Consider the following 25543-nt stretch of genomic DNA (forward strand, 5'->3'; position numbering starts at 1 on the left):
TTGTATATTACAAAGTAGTTTCCTTGATGAAGTGTAAGAATACACTTATAAAGACAAATAGATAAAAGGCCAATGTTTATAGGGTATTGTTAGAAATTGTACTCAGCAAATTAGTGGCTATTGATTCTCCTAAATAGTCAGTCGTGACAGCATCAACACAGGTAACATTATATTGATTAAACAGGTTTTATTTAGGAATATATGTGCAAATGCATATATGCATGCATTAACAATTAGTGAGAGAAAAGGACATGAACTTGATGGGAGGGCTTGATGGGATGAAAGGAAAGGGTCAAATGATATAATTAAATTATAATCTTACAAAAACAGAAGAAAATTACTGACCTAGACAAGCATATTTGACCATTAACAATAGAGTAGGCTAGAGGGTGAATGCTTCCATACCCTCATCAGTGTCAGATGCAGGAAGACAAGCAGTTTTTTCATAAAAGCCCAGGTTATATCCTGGGTTCTAAATTATACAGTATTCATAGCACTATTCCTATTTCCCCTCTTCCTACAAAATTGAAATCTCTTAAAGAAATTTCTTAAAGAAATCTCTTAAAGAAATCTTAAATCTTTATCTTAAATCTTGAAGAAATCTCTTAAAGAAAGCCAAGAAAACCACGAAAAAACAATCAAATAACCAGATAAACAATTTAAATAGACCTAAAACCCCTAAAGAAATGTGTAAATGTTTAGGTTTGTGATTCCTTTAAGATTGCTTATCAGATTACCTTTGAAGGTAAGTAATAAAGTGATTGGTTCTTTCTTGTAACCACAATACACAGCCTGCCAGTGAGGAATACTTTACTTAGATGCTGTTACTCTCTAACCCCATAACTGTGGGTCCACCATCCTGGAACTTCTGTGAGCTCAGGTAAGCTGTCTCTGTGGGTTCCCCCATCATGATTCCCCTGGCTCATAGAGTCCTTTCCTCTTTCCTTCTAGAAAACTCTCCAGCTCAGCACAGGGCTTCTCTATGGATCTCTGCATCTGCTTCCCTGTTACTGGATAGCAACTAGGGTAGTCACCAGTCAGATCAGAGTAGATAGCCAGTTCAGGCACACTCTCTACTATTGCTAGGAGTTCTGCTTGGGGCCATTTTGTAGGTTCCTGAGGATTACCCTGACCTCAGAATTCTTCCCCGACCTCAGGGTTCTTCTCAACCCCATAATGGCCCCTGCTATCAATACGTCACTTTTCTTACTCTTACCCCCTATACTGCCCCTAACCTACCTAACACAACCAGCCTACCCATCTACTCTCTCCACTTCTAATCCCTCTCCCCACCCCAAAGGCCTCAGTTTACCCAAGAGATCTTGTCTACTTCCTCTTCCCAGTAACATCTATGAGTCTCTCTTTCGACCTACCTTGTTATCTACATTTTCTGGGTCTGTGGATTGTAGTTTGGTTGTCCCATACCTTACTCCTAATAACCACCAATGAGTGATAACATACTATATTTGTCTTTCTGAGTATGGGTTATCTCACTCAGGATGATTTTTTTTTTTAGTTTTATCCATTTGCCTGAAAATTTAATGATTTCCCTGCCCCTCTTCTGGTTGGAGTGAAAACTTGTGCAGCCATTTTGTAAATCAGTATGACAGTTTCTTAGAAAACTGATAAACAGTCTACCACAAGACACAGTAATATCAGTTTTGGGCATATTCCCAAAGGCTGCAAAATCATACCACAAAGACATTTGCTTACCTATGTTCATAGTAATATTATGCACAATAGCTAGAATCTAGAAACAATCTAGATGCCTCCCAATAGAAGAATGGATGAGGAAAATGTGGTCCATCTATACAAAATGGTACTACTCAGTGGTAAAAAAAAATTATGGAGGTTCTTAAAGATGAAGCTTATATATCCTTTAAAGAAATCCAGGAAAAGGATTATCAGAAACAAGAAGCTGAATTACTCAGTTTACTAGGGTAGAAAAAAGCACAAATGATTAAAACAGAAGCAAAAATCAGTGAAATTATTCCTAATTCTTTTGCTATACTCATAGTTCAGTGCCTAGTCCAATCAATACCACAGAGAGTTCCTCTTGTTGCTGATAGAAGCAGACACAGAGATGCACAGTTAAACATTAAGTGGAGTACTGGGAACCATGGGGGGAAAAGGAAGGATTGAAGGATGCAACAGAATTAAGGCAGCAGAAAAACATGACTCCCAAGTTCAAGCAAGTAGGGCTCTTGGGGGCTCACTAGCTAATGTATACATCTTATGTTGTATTCTAATAGGTGGTTTTGTCCCAAAACTATAGCTGTCACTTTCAATTTATGAAATAGTTCAGGAGGACATTTTCTCCTTTAACTTTTGAAGAGAATTTCTCTCTGGTCTCAACAAAATTATGTAGCACTTGGGAATAAAGATACACCCCAGCAAGCCTGCACCAGAGGCCAAGATGGAGAAGACCTCCACAGCCACCATGACCTTGCCCTTGGTGCTATGGTAGACAGGAAGAAAGATGACCCAGACACTGCAGAACACCAGCATGCTGAATGTCAGCAACTTGGCTTCATTGAATGTGTCAGGGAGAGTCCTGGCCAAGAAAGCCACAATGAAGCTTCCTAATGCAAGGGAGCCATGGTATCCCAAGACACAGTAGAATGCAATAATTGAGCCCTTGTTGCATACAATGATGATGTGGCCATGCTCATTCTTGGCATCAATGTCAATAGATGGAGGAGAAACTCCAAGCCAAACTGCACAGATAATAGTTTGGATGAGGGTACAGATGACAATGATGAAGTTGGGTGCCCCTGAAATCAAGTAGTACCTCATCCTTTTTCCGGGAGTTGTGACTTTGAAAGCCAGAAGCACAGTAACTGTTTTGGCCAACACAGTGGAAATGGCCACAGTGAATACCACTCCAAAGGTGATTTGCTGCAGGATGCACATAGCTGTGTTGGGATAACCAATAAAGAGCAAGGGACATAGGAAACAAAAGATGAGTGAGATGAGCAAGGTGTAGCTGAGATTCCGGTTATTGGCCTTCACTAGTGGAGTGTCATGGTGCTTTACGAAGACCCAAGAACCACAGATGTGAGTGCAGAGAAGCACAAGGCCATTAAGGTTATAGCCATCCCCAAGGGGTCTTTATAGCTCAAAAAGCTCACAGCTTTGTCAATGCAATGGACGTGTTCTGTACTGGCATACTGGTCCTCTGGACACTTTACACACTGATCCACATCTGATGGAGAAAGGAATGTATGATTAGTGCAGCTTGAGCACTTTTATTCACAGGACATTTCATTTATGTGTGTTGATAAAGCATTGCAATATCTGCACTCATGCTGAGGATGTAGTTGGAAGATATTGCTGCAAAGCAATGCTTCCATTTCATAATACTCATTCACTATCTTTTAGTGAAATGAAAAGCAAACAATCATTACACTGTCTACTAAATGCATGCTAATGATGCCATTTGTCATGGTATAAAGAAAGTACTGATATTTGTAGTAGAAAGACATGAGATAGAGGATGAGGGATAAGGAAAAGAAACAAAGGCGAGGAGGAAGGGGTATTTGGGTCAGAAGGGCAAAGAGCTTCCTATGGATAGAGTAGAAACGGGCATACCCTGTAGGAAAATTGCATTTTATAAATGTAAAAAGGTTACCACATTCTAGGAAGAAGTGCTTATCTTCCTAGCACTTTGGTTATCAGGTTAATTAGGGCACCAGTCATGAGAGATTTTCCCTAGCTTGACTTCACACTTTGATAGCTGGACTTGATAGTCAGCCTCAGGAGGAGGAAGTGGCTAAGAAGGCAATAGACCTTGGTGGCTAACTTTAGGAATGTAATTGTCTTAGTTTTATGTTTGTTTGTTTGTTTGTTTTTGTTTTTGTTTTTGAGTTGGATTCATGTTTTAGTTTTTTTATTGGGCTACACATTTGTCTCTGCTCTCCTCCCTTTCTCTTTCCTCTCCTTCTACCCTTTTCCATGGTTCCCATGTTCTCAATTTACTGAGAAGAAATGATGACCATGACAACTCTTTAAAGAAAAACATTTAATTGGTGTCTTATAGTTCAGAAGTTCAATCCATTATTATCATGGTAGGATATGGTGATTTGCAGATCGACCTGCTGCTAAAGAAGCAGATTTAAATTCTACATGTTTGATCCATAGGCAACAGGAAGCAAACAGACTCACTGCATGTGACTTGAGCATATAAGAGACTTCAAACTCTGCCTTTAATGTGACACACTTTATTCAACAAAACCACATATTCTCTAACAAGGTCAAACCTCCTAATAGGACCACTCCCCATGGTCTTATGGGGGCAAATTATATTCAAACTAACAATGTAATCTAACTATTTATAGCAAGGCAAAGAGAATGCAGGAGAAGGGCAGAGATTGCTAGAGACATGTCTGCAATGCTTGGAAGGAGTAAAGCACCTTCAGAATCATTAAGTTTTATATGTGTATATGTAAAGCAAATAATGAGTTCATGAACATGAGGTTGATCATGTTTATATGGGGTAAGTTGGAGGGAAAATGAGAAAGGAAGATTATATAAAAATATAATTTTGATCTTTGAAAATGCAAAGTAATTAAATAAATATGCCCTTAGTTGTATCCTCATCTGATAATAAGGATGCTGCACTCATGAGTATTGTTCATAAGAAGCAACAACCAGGCAATTCTCAAGAGCTGGCAAGCAGGTCAGAGACCTGCCTCCAGGCTTCACCACTACCCCTGCCACCCACTGAACTCTGTCCCTCCAAGACATCCTCCACCTCCAAATCCCATGCACCTGAACACCTATGGCCAGCCCTTCCTCATAATGCCAGCTGTCTACATAGGCACAGGTGCAAACCACTGCAGTTGGGAAAACTAGTGAGTGATCAGCATTCGAGCTGGACAATCCCAATATTCAGACCCTAATTAAACCTTAAGGCAAATCCCATGCATGACCCTCCCAATCTCATTCCAGCACGAGCAAGGCAGTTGGGCCCTGCCCACCTGTTGTATTACAACCAGGCAATTCTCAAGAGCTGGCAAGTAGGTCAGAGACCTTCCTTCAGGCTACACTACTACTCCTTCGACCCTCTGGACTCTGTCCCTCCAAAACATACTCCACCAACAAACCACACATATCTGAACATCCTCCCCATGGCTAGTCCCACCCAGTAGATTACATAGGCACAGTCACAAGTCACATCGGTTGGAAAAAGCAGCACCAGAAAGGCAGCTGGATCCTGTCCTCAATTCTGATGGAACTTCCCTGCTGTGGTGTAGTCCTATCAGACAGCAAACAGGCACCTGAACATCCTCTCCATGGCCAGCAGTCCCCTTAACCATAAAAGATTACATAGGTACAAGTGCAAACCACACCATTTGGAAAACAGGCACAGACAGAAGCTATACCAGTTGGAAGAACAGACTATTAAGGCACAGGCATGACCCACACCTGTTGGAAGAACAGATGAACAAATGCCAGAATAAGAATATATTCAAGAACTGAACGAGTAATATGGAATCACCAGCGATCCTACAACAGTAAGACCTGAATATTCCAATATAGCAGAAACACAAGAAAACAGCCTTAATAATAACATTATAAAAATGATGAAGCTTCTTAAAGAGGAAATAAAAAATTCTCTTAAGAAATCAAGGAAAAGACAAACAAAAATTAGAAGAAACCAATAAATCCCTTAGAGAAACAAAGAAAGCCAAGCCAAAACAGTCAAACAGGGGAAGGAAATGGTTCAAGACTTGAAAATTGAAATAGAAACAATAAAGGAAACACAAACAGGGGAAATTCAGGAATTGAAAAATCTAGGTAAATAAACAGGAACTACTTACTGATTCAAGCAACACAGACAGAATACAAAAAATAGAAGCAAGAATTACAAGCTTTGAAGATACAATGGAGGAAATAGATTCATAAGTCAAAGAAAATATTAAGTCCAATAAATTCCTAACATAAAACTTTCAGAAAATCTGGGACACCATGAAAAGACCAACCCTCAGAAAAATAGGAATAGAAGAAGGAGAAGAAGCCCAACTCAAAAATATAGAAAATATTTTCAACAAAATCATAGAAGAAAACTTTCTCAACCTAAAGAAGAACATGCCTACAAAACTACAAGAAGCTTACTGACCACCAAATGGGCTAGACCTGAAAAATGTCCCCTTATCACGTAATAACCAAGCACTAAGCATACAAAATAAATAAAGTATTTAAGAGGTGCAAATGAAAAAGGCCAAGTAACATATAAAAGCAGATATATCAAAATAACACCTGACTTCTCAATGGAGACCCTAAAAGCCAGAAGGTCCTGCACAGAGTCTTTACAAACATTAAGGAACCAATGTTTTTAAGATGCTTTCCCAGACTGCTATACTCAGAAAAACTTTCAATCACCATAGACTAAGAAAACAGGGTATTTCATGACAGAATCAGAGCTATGCAATACCTATCCACAAATGCAGCACTACAGAAAGTGCTAGAATAAAAACTACAACTCACAGAATGTAGCTACATCCATGAAAACACAGGCAAATGGTATCTCACAACAGCCAAACCCAAAGTAGGAAATCACACACTCTACCACCACCACCACTAGAGCCAAAATGTAACAGGAATTAATAATCACTGGTCATTAACATCTTTTAATGTTAATGGACTTTATTAGACAATGAAAATAGACATGTGAACAGAATGGATATGAAAACAGAATCCATCCTTTTGTTACATACAAGAAACATATCTCAACTTCAAAGACTGCCATTACTTCAGAGTAATGGGTTGGGGAAAGGATTTCCAACTAAATGGATCTAAGAAGCAAGCTGATATAACTATCCTAATATCGAACAAAATAGACTTCAAACTAAGTTTAATCAATAGAGATTAAAAAGAACACTTCATATTCATCACAGGAAAAATCCATCAAGATGAAGTATCAATTTTGAAATACTATCCACTAAATACAAGGGCACCAACATTTGTAAAAGAAACATTACTAAAGCATAAATCACACATGTGACCTCACACATTGATAGTGGAAGCCTTCAACACCCTACTCACACAAATGAACAGGTCTGTCAGATAGAGACTTAATGGAGAAACAATGGAACTAACAGATTTATAACACAAATGGACATAATAGACTACTATGGAACCTCTCACCAAATCATAAAAGAATATACCTTCTTCTCAGTATCTTATGCAACCTTCTAAAATATTGAAATGTACTTGAACATAAAAAACATTCTGAATAGATACAAAGAAATTGAAACAACCCCTTGTATTATACCACTATGGGTTAAAATTAGAGTTCAACAGCAACACAAAGCAAAAAATCTTAAAAACTTATGGACATTGAACTACTCTCAACTAAACTACCACTGGATCAACAGAGAAATAAAGAATGGAATTAAAGATGCCCTAGAATTCAATGAAAATGAATCCACAACATATCCAAACTTATGAAATACTCTGAACGCAGTGCTAAGAGTCCCCATAAAGAATTTGGAAAAATCTGGCATACCAACTTAACAGCACACCTGAAAGCTCCCAAGCAAAAAGAAGCAAACTCAAACAGAAGGAGTAGTTGACAGGAAATAATCAAAGTTTCCCTATTCTGGTTCTCACTGATTATTACATATCCATGATGTCTACAAATGTCTGTAGAGACACATACACACATGGAAATAGATTAAACAATCACTAGGAAAGGCTGTGTTTAGAATTTCCTTGCACTACAGTTTGATTATCAAAACTGTTTCTTTGAGAAACTGACACATACTATGAGTTTTCTGAGTCAAAGATGTATGTGATACTACATGGTGTAATTTGAGGGACATTGATGTTGATTACATTCCAATAAATCAAATGTAGGAAAGTGATAGATTTGATTTTTACAGTGGACTTTTAGACCCTTTGGTCAGCCCTGTGTATGTTAGAGAGGATGATCCACGTGAAGGGTTTATCTCAACAGCAAATACTCACTTGTCTCATTAGAAACTTCATTTTCTGGGCAGGGGGTGCAATCAAAACAGCAGGCTGCCATTCCCTGCTGCCTGAACTTTCTGAATCCAGGACCACAGTCAGCACTGCACACAGAGGGCGGCATCTGAGGAAAATTAGAAAACATGCTGTTATTAGGAGTTTTGCCTACTCCTTCCATAACTATTTTAAATTACTGTGTTAAAATATCAATAAGTTTTCCACTTATCATATTATAGAATGCCAAATTATATGAATGCGTAGAATCAATTTAGTATAAAGTTCAGTGCTTCACAATGCTGGAAATTTAAGAAGAAGAATGATGTGTTTCCTCTGGATAAACACTACAGAGCATGCAAACTGGTTTTTCTATTTAATTTTTCGCAACTTGACACAAAGTACATTTGAAAGTTAGAGGGAACTTTAAAAAGTTCTTTCCATTGGAGTAGCCTGTCACAATATCTGTAAAACATTTTATTGATTGGTATTTACTGTAGGAGTGCCCAGTGGGCAGTGCTGTCCCTAGACAGAGTTGTACGAGAAATCAAGTAGAAGAAACCAGTAAGCAGTGTTCCTTTAGGATCTGTACTTTAGTTGCAGTCTTCAGATTCCTGCCTTGTCTTCCCTCTACTATAACCCATGAGTCAAACCAACCCACCCTTCTCACTTTGCTTATGGTCTGTTTAATCACAGCAATAGCATAACAAGCTAGGACTAATGGAGAAATCTAAAACAGGGAAATACTCCTCAAATCTGAGATAGAACACATGAACTCCACTAAAATCACCCTGCAAAGCATGACAGAGTGTAAAGAGACAGAAGACTAGGTAAAGCCTGGTGTATTTCTAGTGAAGTGCTGAGTTGATGTGCACTGAGCTGGAAGGTTGAGTGTTTCCTGAGAATAAAGTGATTTACAGAAGTCTGCAGATACTGCAGAACCTGGATAAAAGTTAAATAACTTAAAGTTAATTGAAAGATTTCTTAAAATTTATAATAAAAATATCTCCATATCATCAAAAACCTGGTGACAGGGATCTATATGTTGCTTTGGAAATCTGCTAATATCACATTTTTACTTTCCATCCATTGCACAGTGCCGAGTTCTGTATTGAAACTGCAGTGTCTCCTATACATAGATTTTTTCATATTCTTCACAACCTAGTTATGCACAAATCTTCCCCCTTTTTTCTTTCTCCTTGAAACAGGGTTTCACTGTGTAATGGTGGTAGATCTCAACTCCTAGTATAGATTAGGCTAACTTAGAGTTCACAGGGATCTCCCTCTGCTGCATCCTGAATGCAGAGGTTAAACATGTGTGTTACCACTGGACACATTTATTCCCTTCTTTTCTGTTTTTCATGGTTGCAGCTTACTTTTTTTTTCAAAGTTTATTAAATTATAAAAGTTTCTATTTCGGCCCCTCCTCCCAAAACCCTCCCACTCCCCCCACTCCCTCTCCTCCTCCCTTTCCATCCCTAAGAGCAGTCAGGGTTTCCTGCCCTGTGGGAAGTTCAAGTTCCTCCCCCCTCCCTCCAGGTCAAGGAAGGTGAGTATCCAGATTGGATCCCAAAAATCCAGTATATGCAGAGGAAACAAATCCCAGTGTCATTGTCAATGGCTTTTCAGAAAGACTCCGGGCCAGCCACATTCAGAGAATCCGGCCACATTCAGAGAATCCGGCCACATTCAGAGAATCTGGTTGGATCACGTGCTCGTTCAGTCCCAGTCCAACTGGCCTTGGTGAACTCTCATTAGTTCAGTCCCCTTGTATCAGTGGGTGATCGCACCCCTCGCGGTCCTGATTTCCTTTTTCATGTTCTTCTTTCTACTGCTCCTCATTTGGACATTGGGGGGCTAAGTCCGGTGCTCCAATGTGGGTCTCCATCTGTATTGCCATCCATCGTCGGATGAAGGTTCCCTCTGGTCTTGCCTTTATTTGCTCACGTTCTCTTTCCTTCTGCTTCTCGTTTGGACCTAGGGAGTTAAGTCCAGTGTTCCAATGTGGGTCTCTGTCTCTATCCCATCAATCGCCAGATGAAGGTTCTATGGTGATAAGCAAAATATTCATCAGTATGGTTATGGGCCAAGGCCGGTTCAGGCATCCTCTCCTCTGTCCAGAGAACAATCTTGGGATCTCTCCTTGGATCTGGGATCCCATTTATAATCTAGTCTCTTGTAAACCCTAAAATGACTCCCTTAGTTGAAACATATTCTTCCCTGATCCCATATCCATCCTTCCTCCCTCTCCCCATCCCAGTGCCCCAAGCTTTCCCCCTTCCTCCCCTACTCCCTTCTCTCTAACCTTCTCCCCTTCCAACAACCCTCCCACCCCCCCCCATGCACCCGAGGTTACCTGGCACTCTTGTCTATGTCCAATCTCCAGGAGGATAAGTACATGATTTTCTTCAGGTTCACCTTCTTATTTAGCTTCTCTAGGATCTCGAATAATAGGCTCAAAGACCTTTAATTGTGGCTAGAATCCACTTATGAGTGAATACATACCATATTCCACTTTTTGGGTCTGGCTTACCTCACTCAGTATAGTGTTTTCTATTTCCATCCATTTGCATGCAAAATTCAAGATGTCATTGTTTTTTTACCGCTGAGTAAAACTCTAATGTGTATATGTTCCACACCTTCTTTAATCATTCTTCTATTGAGGGGCACCAAGGTTGTTTCCATGGTCTGGCTATTAGAAATAGTGCAGCTATGAACATAGTTGAACAAATGTTTTTGTGGTATGATAGGGCATCTCTTGGGTATATTCCCAAGAGTGGAATTGCTGGGTCTTGAAGGAGGTTGACTCCTAGTTTCCTGAGAAACTGCCATACTGATTTCCACAGTGGATGCACAAGTTTGCATTCCCGCCAACAATGGATGAGAGTTCCCCTCTCTCCACATCCTCTCCAGCATAGGCTATCATTGGTGTTTTTAACTTTAGCTAATCTGACTGGTGTAAAATGGTATCTCATAGTTGTTTTGATTTGCATTTCCCTGATTGCTGAGGATGTTGAGCATGACCTTAAGTGTCTTTGGGCCATTCGAAGTTCTTCTGTTGAGAATTCTCTGTTCAGATCAGCACCCCATTTTTTAATTGGGTTAATTAGAGTTTTAGTGTCTAGTTTCTTGTGTTCTTTCTTTATTTTGGAGATCAGGCCTTTATCTGATGAGGGGTTGGTGAAGATCTTCTCCCAGTCAGAAGGTAGCCTTTTTGTCTTACTGACAGTGTCCTTTGCTTTACAGAAGCTTCTCAGTTTCAGGAGGTCCCATTTATTCATTGATTCTCTTATTGTCTGTGCTACTGGGGTTCTACCTAGGAAGTGGTCTCCTGTGCCTATGTCTTGTAGACTACTTCCCACTTTCTCTTCTATCAGGTTCAAATTGGTCAGATTAATGTTGAGGTCTTTAATCCATTTGGACTTGATTTTTGTGCACGGTGATAGATATGGATCTACTTTCATTCTTCTACAGGTTGACATCCAGTTATGCCAGCACCATTTGTTAAAGATGCTTTCCTTCTTCCATTGCATACCTTTAGCCCCCTTGTCGAAAATCAAGTGTTCATAGGTTTCTGAGTTAATATCTGGGTCTTCTATTTGATTCCATAGGTCGACTTCTTTCTTCTTATGCCAGTACCAAGCTGTTTTCAATACTGTAGCTGTGTAATAGAGTTTGAAGTCAGGGTTGGTTATACCTCCAGAAGTTCCTTTATTATATAAGATTGTTTTGGCTATCCTGGGTTTTTTGTTTTGCCATATAAAATTGATTTTTATTCTCTCATGGTCTGTGAAGAAGTTTGATGGTATTTTGATGGGGATTGCATTGAATCTATAGGTTGCTCTTGGTAGAATTGCCATTTTTACTATGTTGATTCTCCCAATCCAAGAGCAAGGAAGATCTTTCCATTTTCTGGTATCCTCCTCAATTTCTTTCTTCAAAGACTTAAAGTTCTTGTCAAATAGGTCTTTCACTTCCTTGGTCAGAGTTATCCCAAGATATTTTATGCTATTTGTGGCTATCGTGAAAGGTGAAGTTTCGCTCATTTCCCTCCCTGCTTCTTTATCCTTTGTGTATAGGAGGGCAACTGATTTTTTGGAGTTGATCTTGTATCCTGCCACATTACTAAAGCTGTTTATCAGCTGTAGGAGTTCTTTGGTAGAGTTTTTGGGGTCGCTCATGTATACTATCATATCGTCTGCATATAACGAGAGTTTAACTTCTTCCTTTCCAATTTGAATCACCTTGATCACCTTATGTTGTCGTATTGCTATTGCTAGAACTTCAAGCACTATATTGAAGAGGTATGAGGAGAGTGGACAGCCTTGTCTTCTTCCTGATTTTAATGGAATGGCTTTGAGTTTCTCTCCGTTCAGTTTGATGTTAGCTGTCGGCTTGCTGTAAATAACTTTTATTATATTTAGGTATGTTCCTTGTATCCCCAATCTCTTCAACACCTTTATCATAAAGGGATGTTGGATTTTGTCAATGCTTTTTCAGCATCTAACGAGATGATCATATGTTTTTTTTTCTTTCAGTTTATTTATATGATGAATTACATTGATAGATTTGTGTATGTTGAACCAGCCCTGCATCTCTGGAATGAAGCCTACTTGATCATAATGGATAATTTTTCTAATGTGTTTTTGGATTCGGTTTGCCAGGATTTTGTTGAGAATTTTGCGTCAATGTTCATGAGTGAGATTGGCCTGTAATTCTCTTTCTTGGTTGTGTCTTTATGTGGTTTTGGTATCAGGTAACAGTAGCTTCATAAAAAAAGTTTGGCAATGACTCTTCTGTTTCTATATTGTGAAATACCTTAAGGAGTATAGGTATCAGCTCTTCTTGGAAGTTCTGGTAGAATTCTGCATTGAAAGCATCTGGCCCTGCGCTTTTTTTGGTCAGAAGGTTTTTGATAACAGCTTCTAATTCTTCGCGACTAACAGGTCTATTTATATTGTTCACCTGGTCTTGATTTAACTTTGGCAAATGGTATTTATCTAAAAACCAATCCATTTCTTGTATATTTTCCAACTTTGTGGCATATAAACTTTCGTACTAAGATCTAATGATTCTCTGAATTTCCTCTGTGTCTGTGGTTATGTCCCCCTTTTCATTTCTGATCTTATTAATTTGAGTGTTCTCTCTGCTGTTTGATTAGTTTGGCTAGGGGTTTGTCAATCTTGTTGATTTTCTCTAAGAACCAACTTTTTGTTTAGTTGATTTTTTTGGATTGTTTTTTGTGTTTCTATTTTGTTCATTTCAGTCCTCAGTTTGATTATTTCCAGTCTTATACTCCTCCTGGGAGAGTCTGCTTCTTTTTTTTCCAGAGCTTACAGGTTTGCTGTTAAATCTCCAATATGTGCTTTCTCCGTTTTCTTTAATTGGGCACTTAGTGCTATGAACTTTCCTCTTAGCACTGCTTTCATTGTGTCCCATAGGTTTGAGTATGTTGTGTCTTTATTTTCATTAAATTCAAGGAAGACTTTAATTTCTTTCTGTATTTCTTCCTTGACCCAGGGATGATTCAGTAGTTGACTGTTCAACTTCCAAGCATTTGTAGGCTTTCTGGTGTTCGAATTGTTATTGAATTCTAACTTTATTCCATGGTGATCCAACAAGACACAGGTGGTTACTAATATATTTTTGTATCTGTGGAAGTTTGCTTTGTTACCCAGTATGTGGTCAATTTTCGAGAAGGTTCCATGAGCAGCAGAGAAAAAGGTATATTCTTTCCTATTTGGGTGGAATGTTCTATAGATATCTGTTAAGTCCATTTGATTCAATACCTCAAATAATTCTCTTATTTCTCTGCTAGGTTTCTGTCTGATTGACCTGTCCATTGATGAAAGAAAAGTGTTGAAGTCTCCTACTATTAGTGTGTGTAGTTTGATGACTGCCTTGAGTTCTAAAAGTTTTTCTTTTACATGAGTGGGTGCTTTTATATTAGGGGCATAGATATTCAGGATTGAGACTTCCTCCTGATGCATTGTTCCTGTTATGAGTATGAAATGTCCATCTGCATCTCTTCTGATTGATTTTAGTTTGAAGTCAATTTTGTTAGATATTAGAATGGCCACACCCACTTGTTTCTTAGGTCCGTTTGCTTGGAAAACCTTTTCCCAACCCTTTACTCTGAGCAGGTGTCTATCTTTGTGGTTGAGGTGTGTTTCTTGTAAACAGCAGAATGTTGGATCCTGTTTTCTTATCCAATTTCTTGGTCTGTGCCTTTTTATCGGTGAGGTGAGTCCATTAATATTAAGTGATATTAATGACCAGTGGTTGTTGATTCCCGTTATTATTTGTGTGTGTGTGTGTGTATGTGTGTGTGTGTGTGTAGTAGAGTTTGTGTGTTTCTCTTCTTTGAGTTGTGATTGTGAAGGGTCGCTAGATGTCTGGGTTATTGTAGGCAGTGATGGCAATGTTGGATTCCTTGGGTTGCGATTTTCCTTCTATTACTTTCTGTAAGGCTGGATTTGTGGCTACAAATTGTTTAATTTTTTTTTATCCTGGAATATTTTGTTTTCTCCATTGATAGTGAACGATAGCTTGGCTGGGTATAGCAGTCTGGGTTTGCATCCATGGTCTCTTTGTTTCTGCAGTACCTCTATCCAGGATCTTCTGTCTTTCATGGTTTCCATAGAGAAGTCCGGTGTAAGTCTGATAGGTTTACCTTTATAAGTTACTTGACCTTTTTCCTTTGCAGTTCTTAATATTCTTTCTTTAATCTGTATGTTTTGTGTTTTGATTATTAAATGGCGAGGGGATTTTTTTTTTTTTGATCCAGTCTATTCGGTGTTCTGTATGCTTCTTGAACCTTCATAGGAATATCATTCTTTAGATTGGGAAAGTTTTCTTCTATAATTTTGTTGAATATATTTTCTGGGCCTTTGATCTGCAGTTCTTCTCCTTCTCCCATCCCTATTATTCTTAGATTTGGTTTTTTTTTATTGTATCCCAGATTTCTTGAATGTTTTGTGAAGAGAATTTGTTGGATTTGCCGTTTTCTTTGACCAGAGCATTTATTTTCTATATGGTATATTCAAAATCTGAGATTCATTCTCAGATTCTATCTCTTGTATTCTATTGGTTATGCTTGATTCTGTAGTCTCCGTTCATTTACCTAGGTTTTCCATATCCAGCCGGTTCTCAGTTTGTGTTTTCTTCATTGCCTCCATTTCAGTTTTCAATTCTTGAACTGTTTCTTTTACCTGTTTGATTGTTTTTTCTTGGTTTCTCAGGGTATCATTCACGGATTTACTTAGTTCTTCAAACTTTTTGTTATATTTCTCAATCATTTCTATATTCATTTCTTCAAAATTTTGTTATACTTCTCATCCAATTCTTTAAGGGAGTTATTCATATCCTGTTTCAGGGACTCTAATGTTTTCATAATGGCACTTTTTCCCACTTCTTCTGGATTAAGGTGTTCAAGTCCTTCTATTGTAGGGTCGTTGGGATATGGTGTTTTCATGTTGATTTTCAGATTGTTGGACAAGGTCTTGTCTTGGTGTCTGCCCATTTCTTCCTTCAAATGTTCCCTATTGGATCTTCTGGTACCAGTCAGGTTACCTTGTTGGGCATGGACTTCACTGACAGAATGCCCACCTTTCCTCAGGCAGGTTATTGAAGCACAGGCACTCCCTCCTTCCAGGATGCGCCTACAGCCCAGGCCCAGCCTGAAGGCACCTGAGCTGGGGAAATTTTATGGCTACAGGGGGAAGGGAGAAATATAGGAATTTGTACCTGGATGGAAGCTGGGATGGCAGGCGGGAGAGCTTAGCAAGGTGGAGCCAGCACTGCAAGGTGACCTGGGAGTCTATGGGGTCGGGGAAAGTCCGAGCTCCTCCTCACCAGGCCCCTGCAGCAGGCCAGAAGCAAACTCACCTTTCCCATGGCCCTCTGCTAGAAGTCTGGGCCCCTTGCCGGTCAGGAATGTCACTGAGCTGACTCCGGCCCCACCTGTTCTCAGGCAGGCTTTTAAGACACAGGAACTGCCTCCTGCCGGGAAGCACCTACAGCCCAGGCCCAGCACGAAGGCAGCTGAGCCCTCCGATGGCCCTCTGCTAGAAGTCAGGGCCCCTTGCTGATCAGGAATGTTGCTGAGCTGACTCAGCACAGCTTACTTTTATACTTGCTAAGATATTAAGGACTATTTTGAAGAAGAGTGGAGAAAATGTTAAAACCTTGTCCAATTTTGCCCATGATTTTCAGGTGGGGTCTCTACTATATGCAATCATAGGTGACCTAGACTTGCTATGTAATCCAGACTTGCCATAAAGAGACAGGAAATTCTCTTTCTCTGACTTCCAAGAATTTGGATTAAGATGTGCACCACCACATACACCTGACCTCACTTAGGATTTTAGTGACAATTCTTTGAGTTTCTCTTCACATAGTAGATTGTCATAGAAAACATTTTTCTTTTAGAGGAAATGAATTCATTCTTACTGCAAAAGGATGGCAGCCTTAGAGCCAAATAGCATGCAGGTGCAGAAGGGAGATTAAGATGGGGTTTTAAGCTAGAAATCAGAAAAGTGTGTATTACAGCTACCTGTGAAATCCATAGCTGGGCAGGAAAACTGTTTTATTTCCTCAGTTGTTTCTTACTTTCCTACTATATAGTAATAAAAAGATAGTTTATCCCTTTCCCATAGCAGAAAGCTGGTTTTGCAGAAGCAAAGGCAGCTATCAGTACCTCCCAGCCATTTTCCTATTCTTACCTCACCTGCAGGCCACTAGGATCTCCCTTACATTCCAGAGTAGAAGGTGAACAGCCCTGAAGGGATGCCTAGCTCCATATTAAGTTTCTTATTTATTGATTTTTATTTTATTTCATATGATTAGGCTGGGAAAATATTAATTACTATAAAGAAAACCTTATTAAGTCAAGATGTGCTCCTTCTTTTGTGTCAGGTTTTATTTTTTAATTTTAACTCTGAATGAATGCTGAAATTGTTTGTTACGAGCACTTTCTGCACATACTCGGATGCTCCTCTAGTTCTATTCATGAGTCTATTTCTGTGCCACATTTATATAACTGATATGCATTTGTTGAACCAAGCTTGTGTCCCTGGAATTCAGTCATTTTTGTCACAGGAGCAGATCTTTCTGTTGTGTTGTTGAGTTTTATTATTCAGGTTTAGTTGAGAATTTTACGTCCATGTCTATCAAAATGAATGGTCTCTAATTTTCTTTATTATGTTACATTTCCTCAAAATTATTTCCCCCATATTTATAAAAGGGGTCTCTCTTCATGTTTGTAACTAAGGTGTGTTTTTGGAAACAAAATGACTGCTGCCTTTACAGACAACCTTGATATTTGTGTATTTTGATTAGAGAATATAAAGTTTAGCAATAAATTGTCATTGAGAATTATTTATTAATTATATTATTCATTGTCGTTATCACAATATTGATACTTTTCTAACGGTTTTCTGTCTGGTGTTCTAGTGCTGTCTTTACATACCTTTATCACTTGTATTTTTCTTTCTTTTCAGTTTGTAGGAGTTCTTCAAGTGTCTTCTATAGCGGTGTTAGAGTGGTTCTTAATTCCTGTAATTTATGTTCATCATTGAACTTTGTTCTGTCTCTGTATTAGTTTATATAGGCAGAAACTTCCTGTTTGTCTCCCTGTTGCCCAAACCCGAAAAGTTACACAGAAACTATATTAATTACAACACTGTTTGAGTAGTAGCTTAGGCATCATTTAGCTAACTCTTACATGTTAAATTAATTCATTTCTATTAATCTGTGTATCACCATGAGGTTGTGGTCTACTGGTAAGATTCAGCATCTTCCTCCTTTGGCAGTTACATGGCATCTCTTTGACTCCACCTACTCTCTCTATCTCTGTACAGATTTCCTGCCTAGCCCTGCTCTGCTAATCTATTGGCCAAAACAGCTTTATTCGTCAGCCAATTAAACCATTGAATTTGTTCTCATGTAAATATATGACTCTGACATGAATAATTGTCTTGCTTGCATGCTTCATATTTTATTCATTTGTTTCTGCATTGAAATATGCACATTTGGAAGTATAGAAATGGTTGAAACTTTCTTAATATTCTATATTCCTCCAGTGGATGTTTTTGTAATGCTCAACTGAGGCTTGTTTAGAGCACATGTGAAATTTCATTGGTGGTCTTTAAATGGATAGTAGTTAAGCCTTCAGATCAAATTCAGTAGTGAAACCCTCAGATCAAAAGTCACTTTGTAGTTGGGAAGTTTGAATTGGATACCTAAATTCCACCCACATGAGAATTATTATCTATATCATGCCTAAAACCCATAATGGAACATATCATTTATAAACTTTCAGAAGCCAAATTACTTTACTACCAATACCTCCCACCCACAGAGATAAGGAAACTAGACACACACTTGTTCACTTGTTTGTTTGAGTGAACTACGAAAGAAGTAATGAAATCGAGCAATGTTCCTCTAGTGAACAATTTCATTTACAGGATAAACATCAGGACTAGAAAAAAGGCTCAAATGTCAATTACAATTGCTCCTCATACACAGTTTCAAGTTTGACTTCTAGTTCCCCCTGTGTGGCATCACACTGTCTCCAGTTTCCCAGAAATCCAAATCATTGTTCTGACATGAACATATACCACACATTCTAGCACTGCACAGAAATACATGCAGACAAATCAATCACATCCACAACAACGTTATAATCTACAGGGTTTCTAAATGGGTTAGGAAACTGTTATATTAACACATGGTTAGGACCTGTTGGTAAAAAGGCTTAAAGCAAATTTTATAATAAAATGAATAATTTGCATGTGCTTACTTTACTCCTCCCTTACAATTAGTCACATTCTTTCAGCATCTGTCAGAGGTGCAGCAGAAAAGAAAAAAAATCACTGTGTAGTAATCAGAATGGTACCAAGAGAACATTTCTCAATTATAGGAAATAAGATTAAACAGTGGTTAAAAAACAGTTTTATATTTATATTAGAAACCAGAAACATGTTCTGGTATGATAAAAATCACTGTATGCATGTATGAAATCCTGAAACAATTCATTCAATATCACATCAAAAAAGTGAAAAGAAGAAACATTTTGTAGGAGGCTAGAAAATGGCTCCTAAAGTGACAATCTACTTTTACTAAGTTACATGGAAGCACAGGTGAACCCACGTGACAGCGTTACTGCTGTGTAATGTAAATCAGTTCATCAGGTCAGACCTACCTGTCTACTTCCTGTGGCCCACTCTAGAATGTCTTCATATAAATGGAGCTGTTGACCGTGTGGAAAATATGGGCTAAACATTCCTATCTTCACCTTAAGTCCAAGACCACTTGGGAAATTCCAAATCTGGAAAATGTCATACTCTGGCTGCAGTTTTTCTTTCTGGTTCATATTCACTCTGTCCCCAACTGGATTAGTGAAGTGGGTCTTCCTAAGTATGGAGTTTAGCTGAAAGACAGGCAGCATTCCTTAGTGAATCTGCCCCTCCTTGAAGTCAGAAAATATATTATGACTTCATCTTAAATACAACTTTATAGAAGATGTCCAGTGAGAAGTCTCAGTGAAAGCAAGTAAATAAATAAAATTATCATAATGTTCCTAGAATTTTATTTTGTATCAGAGGAATTACCAATCATAAGCACAGGCATACATGCAGACACTAATTATAATTATAAGTATTAAATGTGCACAAACACATACACACAGACTCATATGCATACATAATACAGGCACATACTATTCACACACATATACACATGTAGCCAAGACAGGATATGAACACACAGGCACACACAAACAGACTTATGCACTCAGACACAAAGAAACGGAAACCCACAAAACATACACAGGCCAATGAAAATTTTCACCAATTTATAGATAAACATGCACAAGGAGACACAGCAGACACAAACTCCCACAAAGGAGACATTGACACAGGCAAATTTATCCTCAAATACAAAGACGGACACACATACACAGGAACAGAAACACAGCTATACACATGTACAAACACAATCACTAAAACACACACATGTACACAGAAACACAGATATACATATGTACAAGCACATCCACAAAAACACACAAATTACACACACACATAGGCATATGCAGACATATGCACTGACAAATATACATAGGGAGAGATACAAAGAAACACACTCATAGAGAAAGATATTGATAAAAGACAAATTTATTATCACTTATTACAGACAGGAAGATATTCAGATAGATAGAAGCACACACATAACTTCAACACAGATAAACCCGCAGATACATAGAAACACACAAATATCCACTCATAAACAATAAGAATTATCCCTTCAAACACATGTGAGCTTTCCAGAGCCTAGATTTAGTGCAGAATCAGTTTAAAACACTTGTGACAACCATCCCCTACACTGACTACCACATATTTGTCAATTAAGGAACAAAAGCTCTATTTTATGATAGAGAGGATTGATGAGGAAGACTCCTATGTTTCCAGTATTAGAGCAGGGGTCATGGTATTCAGTGCTCTGTAACAAAATCACGGATTTTGATTGATAAATTGTGTCTCCCACTCCACAGTCTTTGCATTTGAGACTTTTACAAACCACTAGATTTTCTTCCTCAAGAGAAAAATGTTCAGAAATCTTTGTATTTGGGGAAATATATCCTAACCTACTAAAATGGGGCATCTGAGACTCTATTAAAGGCTGATATAGATGACAACGAATATCAACAAATAGAAATATCACCTTCAAGCAGTCAGTATGGGGTACTTCTTCATTGCCCACTGACTGAAGAAGAGTCTTATGGAAGGCATGGGCCATAGTATAAACAGCATTGTATATATCATAGCTGTCATCACTAAAAGCCATGTCAAATGTCTGTGCAATCACCCATTCCAGTGAGCTGTTGGATGAGCCATTCCTCAGTGTCTTACACATAGAATCCGAGATTTCACAGTTAAAGTTCAGCCACTCCAGCCTTGCCAGGTATTCATCTGAGTATTTAAGAGGGTTCACTGTTTGGATAAAATTTTTAAAACCAGAAATCTCAGCATGGTGGTGTGCAAATGTCAGAGTACCAAGGAACAATTCAGACAAGAAGTCACTCTTACTTGTAGTGACATCGAACTGTGAGGTGGTGACCCAGATTCTCTGTATACCTCGAGATGTCCACCTTCTAAAGCTGACACCTAGAGTACTGTCTGGGTCACCATAAATGATAACAACATTTGAGGATGACAACAAGATTTGGTTATAATACACTTCAGCTCTTGACATGTACAAATGTAGGTTGAGGGGAATCATATTCACAAAGGCAAAGCAGAGTATATTTTTTTCCATCTCTGTTCTTAAATACGAGAGAAACTGGGCACCCTGATCATTGTCTGAGATGGCAAGCCCAATCCAGTTCCAGCTGAAGTAAAGTATGAGGGAGACCATGGCCATGGGTAGAGATGTGTCCTCAGGGGCCATTTGATACAGAAAAGGAAATTGTTCATGGTCACTCAGGGTAGGATGGAAGGGTCCATAGGTGAGCTGAAGGATCTAGGAAACAAGGAACAGCGTGAAGTAGCGTACACTGCTAAGGACTTGTTAAACACACTTTTCTGCAAAGAATTCTAAAACACCCCCTTCCTGTTACTTCTTCCCTCATCTCTATTTCAATAATGTAAATATAGATGGTCCATGAAGTCTCTGAATTGTTTCCATGGACTATGCAGTTTGAAATAAGTGTAAGGCCAGTCTGCTCCTCATACTAATCTTAGCATCTGAGGATGGCACCAATGAAGAAAGGATTTCTTGCATAACCATCACAAAAATCCTCACCTGCTGAGAATAGTAGAAGTCCAAGGTTTTCCCAACTATTGAAGATGCTACCCAGTTTGGTCCTGAGAGCACAACTACACACGTGTTCCATATTATACAGATATAATTAGGAAGATTATCATGAAAATTGAGAGAAGATTGAATGCAATTGCGTAATTGTGACACAGTCTTACAACCACTTGCTAGAAAGTCAAATACTAAAGACATATTTGGTAAAAGAAGAGGATCCCTGTTGACTTCATCCAAGGAAAATGTTAAGGCCAATACAAACTGATAGTTTTCCGTTGGTGTTCTGTAAAATGATACACTTTTTTTAATAAGGACAGAGATCTACAGAAAATCATGCGCAATCAGTACAAGAACTATCTGTACTTCATGGTATTCCCAACCCCCTCCCCCCGCCAATGATTGAAATGAATATTCTATGTTGTGATACTCAGAACACATAAAACGCTGGAAGCCTGAAAAGAAATTAAAATTTCATGATAGTGCTAATCCAATAAAGAAGATGAACCAATGTCATCTTCCACAGAGAGGTTTGTTCATCTCTGGTGTTTGAGCTTTGAGCGCTTGCTCAGAAGGTAAAGATAAGGCCACAGGTTTTAACCAAACATTAAACCCAGTCATGATTTCAATTTTAAATTATTGTGCATTATAAATTCATGGAATGTGTGAGCCATTGACTTTTCTGTATTTTCTTTTGAAATTAACTGAATTGTCTGATGAGTGCACAATAGTCTGGGCAATATTTGGCTCTTGTACTTACAATTCTTTATAGTCAGTGGGCGATATACTTAACATATCCAATCCTATCAATCTTCATCTTGTTCTTTTTTAGTTTCTGGTTTATCTATTTCAGGCATAAAATCCTTTTAAAGATATATTTTTAAAAAAATATTCAAATACCAGAGATGCATGATGTTAAGATGTATGTCTGTATACATCTGTGCATGTGGACAGTATTAGTGTACATTTAGGCAATTTATAGTGAATTAATTCTATGTTTTTTTTAAATTTTTCTTTTCTTAAGACAGGGTTTCTCTGTAGCTTTGGAGCCTGTCCTGGAGCTAGCTCTTATAGACCAGGCTGGTCTTGATCTCATAGAGATTCAACTGCCTCTGCCTCCCAAGTGCTGTGATTAAAGACATGTGCCACCCCTGTCCAGCTGAATTTCAGGGTTTTGAATGAGCCTTTGCTGTAGACTAGATGTGATTCAAATGCACAGGGTATAACTGCTCTAGGCCCTGAGTACAGAGATTAAGGGCCTGCACTATCTCCTCAATATTGTTTACCTATTTTATGCTTACACCAGCATGTCATATATTTACACTGGGTGAATCTGATCAATGCAATTTTTCTTCTGGAAATTATCTTTTAACTACTTTCCAGTTACACTAACACATGTTGATATCCTCCTGAGATTTGTATGTGCCAGTATTACATTTTTGAAAAATAGAAGATGCTTTTGTAAAAGGTATACAAAATATTTATGGAGTTTTATGTAATAAAAATGTGTAACTGCTGTGGGACTATGGACTCTACCCTGTTAATTGTATTTTAATAAAAAAAAAGACAGTCAACAGTTAAGAAGTCAGTTGGAAGAGAATAATACCAATTTGTGTTTATGTTTATGGAATGAATAGTAACTGCTGTTTCCTTCTAACTGATAGCATATCATCTGATCACTAAACATTAAACATACATATTTAATTTGAATAATTCATTCAGAGTTAAATACAATCTGTTTACCACTTAGAAATTGTACCATTGCAAAGTTTTATATATGAACATAATTATTTATCTATACATTTTCCAAATAAAAATAATTTATGATATTCTTTATTTCCACACAGAAAAAGTCTCACTGAAAATTTCAGCAACATTAGTTGGGCGGTGGTGGTGCACATCTTTAATCCCAGAACTCCAGAGGCAGAGGCAGACAGATCTCTGTGAGTTCAAGGCCAGCTTGGTCTACAAGAGCTTGTTCCAGAACTGGCTCCAAAGCTACAGAGAAAGTTTGTCTCAAAACAACAAAAACAAAAAAGAAAAAAAAGAAAATTTCAGTAACATATAACAGGAATTTCACAAGATAGAACTTGTAAAAATCAAACTCTAACTACTGTACATTAAATATTAAGAGACATCTATGATTTGAGCTTTTAGAGTAGCTTGGTTGATTAAAGTTTTGTGATTGAAACCAGCTATCAGCAATTCACAAAATCAAAATATATATAAGGCCTAAATTGGTAAAATAGACAGATATAATTAATAAAATGACTTACAGAAAAATGTAAGAGTTAAAGGTGATATAAGTATCAGAGAATAAACAACTTAGATATAGAGAAGATACATGCCTCTTAAATAATGGCAAAGGTGAGCTAGTAGGTAACCCCTCTATCCCTATTATCAGGTGTTGCCAACAATCAAATGCCACAGCTGCTACTAAGGCAAGTGAAAAGGGAAGTGAGCAGTCACCACTATTAGTGACAAGTTCACTTTTCAAAGAATGCAAACTTACTATGTATATTCCATACATTCCTTCTTCACTCTAAACAATAAGTAAAGAAATAGACTTTGAAATTAAAGGCCAGTGGTTCTACATGTATATATGTGAAGTATGGAGAAACAAGAACTCATAGAAACTCAGAGTGGGCCGGTCTTCTACTTCCACTCTTGATGCATCTTTAGCAGGCTTAGTGTGACCGCATGCAGAGCATCTGAGAGAGTAACTGAAACTCTATGTGAGAACTCCCCACAGCTAGCTGTGCCACAAATGTTAGTTGCTCTAGCAATGCATATAGGACCGACGCGCTGACAGAATGTCCATCAGCTGACTCTACTTATGGCCGTTTACTCATACCCACTTAAGATGGCATTCATGGAAATTAAATGGGTTCTTTTGATGAGATATAACCTACTACTGTGCTATGGGAACTATGAAGGACCAGACGATATGTGATAGAACAAGGTATAGAGTCCTTCTTCACATAGCTTCCTGTCTGGTAATTTGGAGGGTAACTGGGAGAAAAACAGAATACTATAAGGAAAAATTTCAAAGCAGAAAAATAGCATTTAGTTTTAAAATAATTTGGTGTTGCTTATTGGTGTGGAAGTTGGGAGAAGAGGGCAGAAGATTCAAGACGTTGTTCTCATCCTCGTCCTCTTGACACATCATGAGATAGTTATGATGACACTTACATAGAAAATACAAAGGCACTTACTGTTTATACAAGTAGTTTCTCAAATACTCTGCCGTGCCTGGATTATATGCTGGGTCAAGAAAGAAGGTGTAATGTGCCGAGTCTCCATCCCTCTCTTTACTCTGCTTCAGTCTCCAGAAGCACCTGGGATGAACGAAACTGGGCTCCTGAGATAAAATGTTCTGGAGCAAGGAGAGAACAATAAGTGAGCATGTTTTTCTGCTTTAAACCTGGGCAATTGGATTGTGACATGCCATGCTGATCACCACATCTAATGGGAACCCAGGTATCACCAACTGCTTTTATTTCTGTGGAAAATGAGAGGCTCCTTAAATTTTCATTATTCCTTTCTTTGTGTGTGTGTGCAGTTGTTTCCTCACCCACTGAGAAAATTTTGTACTTTCTTCCCTGGGGCTCTGCATCTGATGTCCACAGCACATGTGATGAAATTTAATTGATAGATACAAGTATAGTTCCACTAGTTTCACAACACCATAAATTTTTGTGGAAATTAAGCTTCCGGGAAGGTGCCAATTTAGGAAGATTTGGTCCCATGACTGCCTTAACAATCTGTT

General features: G+C 38.3%; 1 pseudogene; it reads right to left on the reverse strand.

The window, feature by feature from the left end:
- Positions 1-2301: 2301 nt before the first annotated feature.
- Positions 2302-21474, reverse strand: LOC148121634 (vomeronasal type-2 receptor 116-like; annotated as a pseudogene).
- Between the last annotated feature and the right edge of the window lie 4069 nt (positions 21475-25543).

This window comes from Myodes glareolus, chromosome 6 (assembly GCF_982192425.1).
Source record: "Myodes glareolus chromosome 6, mMyoGla1.1, whole genome shotgun sequence".
NCBI classification, from domain to species: domain Eukaryota; kingdom Metazoa; phylum Chordata; class Mammalia; order Rodentia; family Cricetidae; genus Myodes; species Myodes glareolus.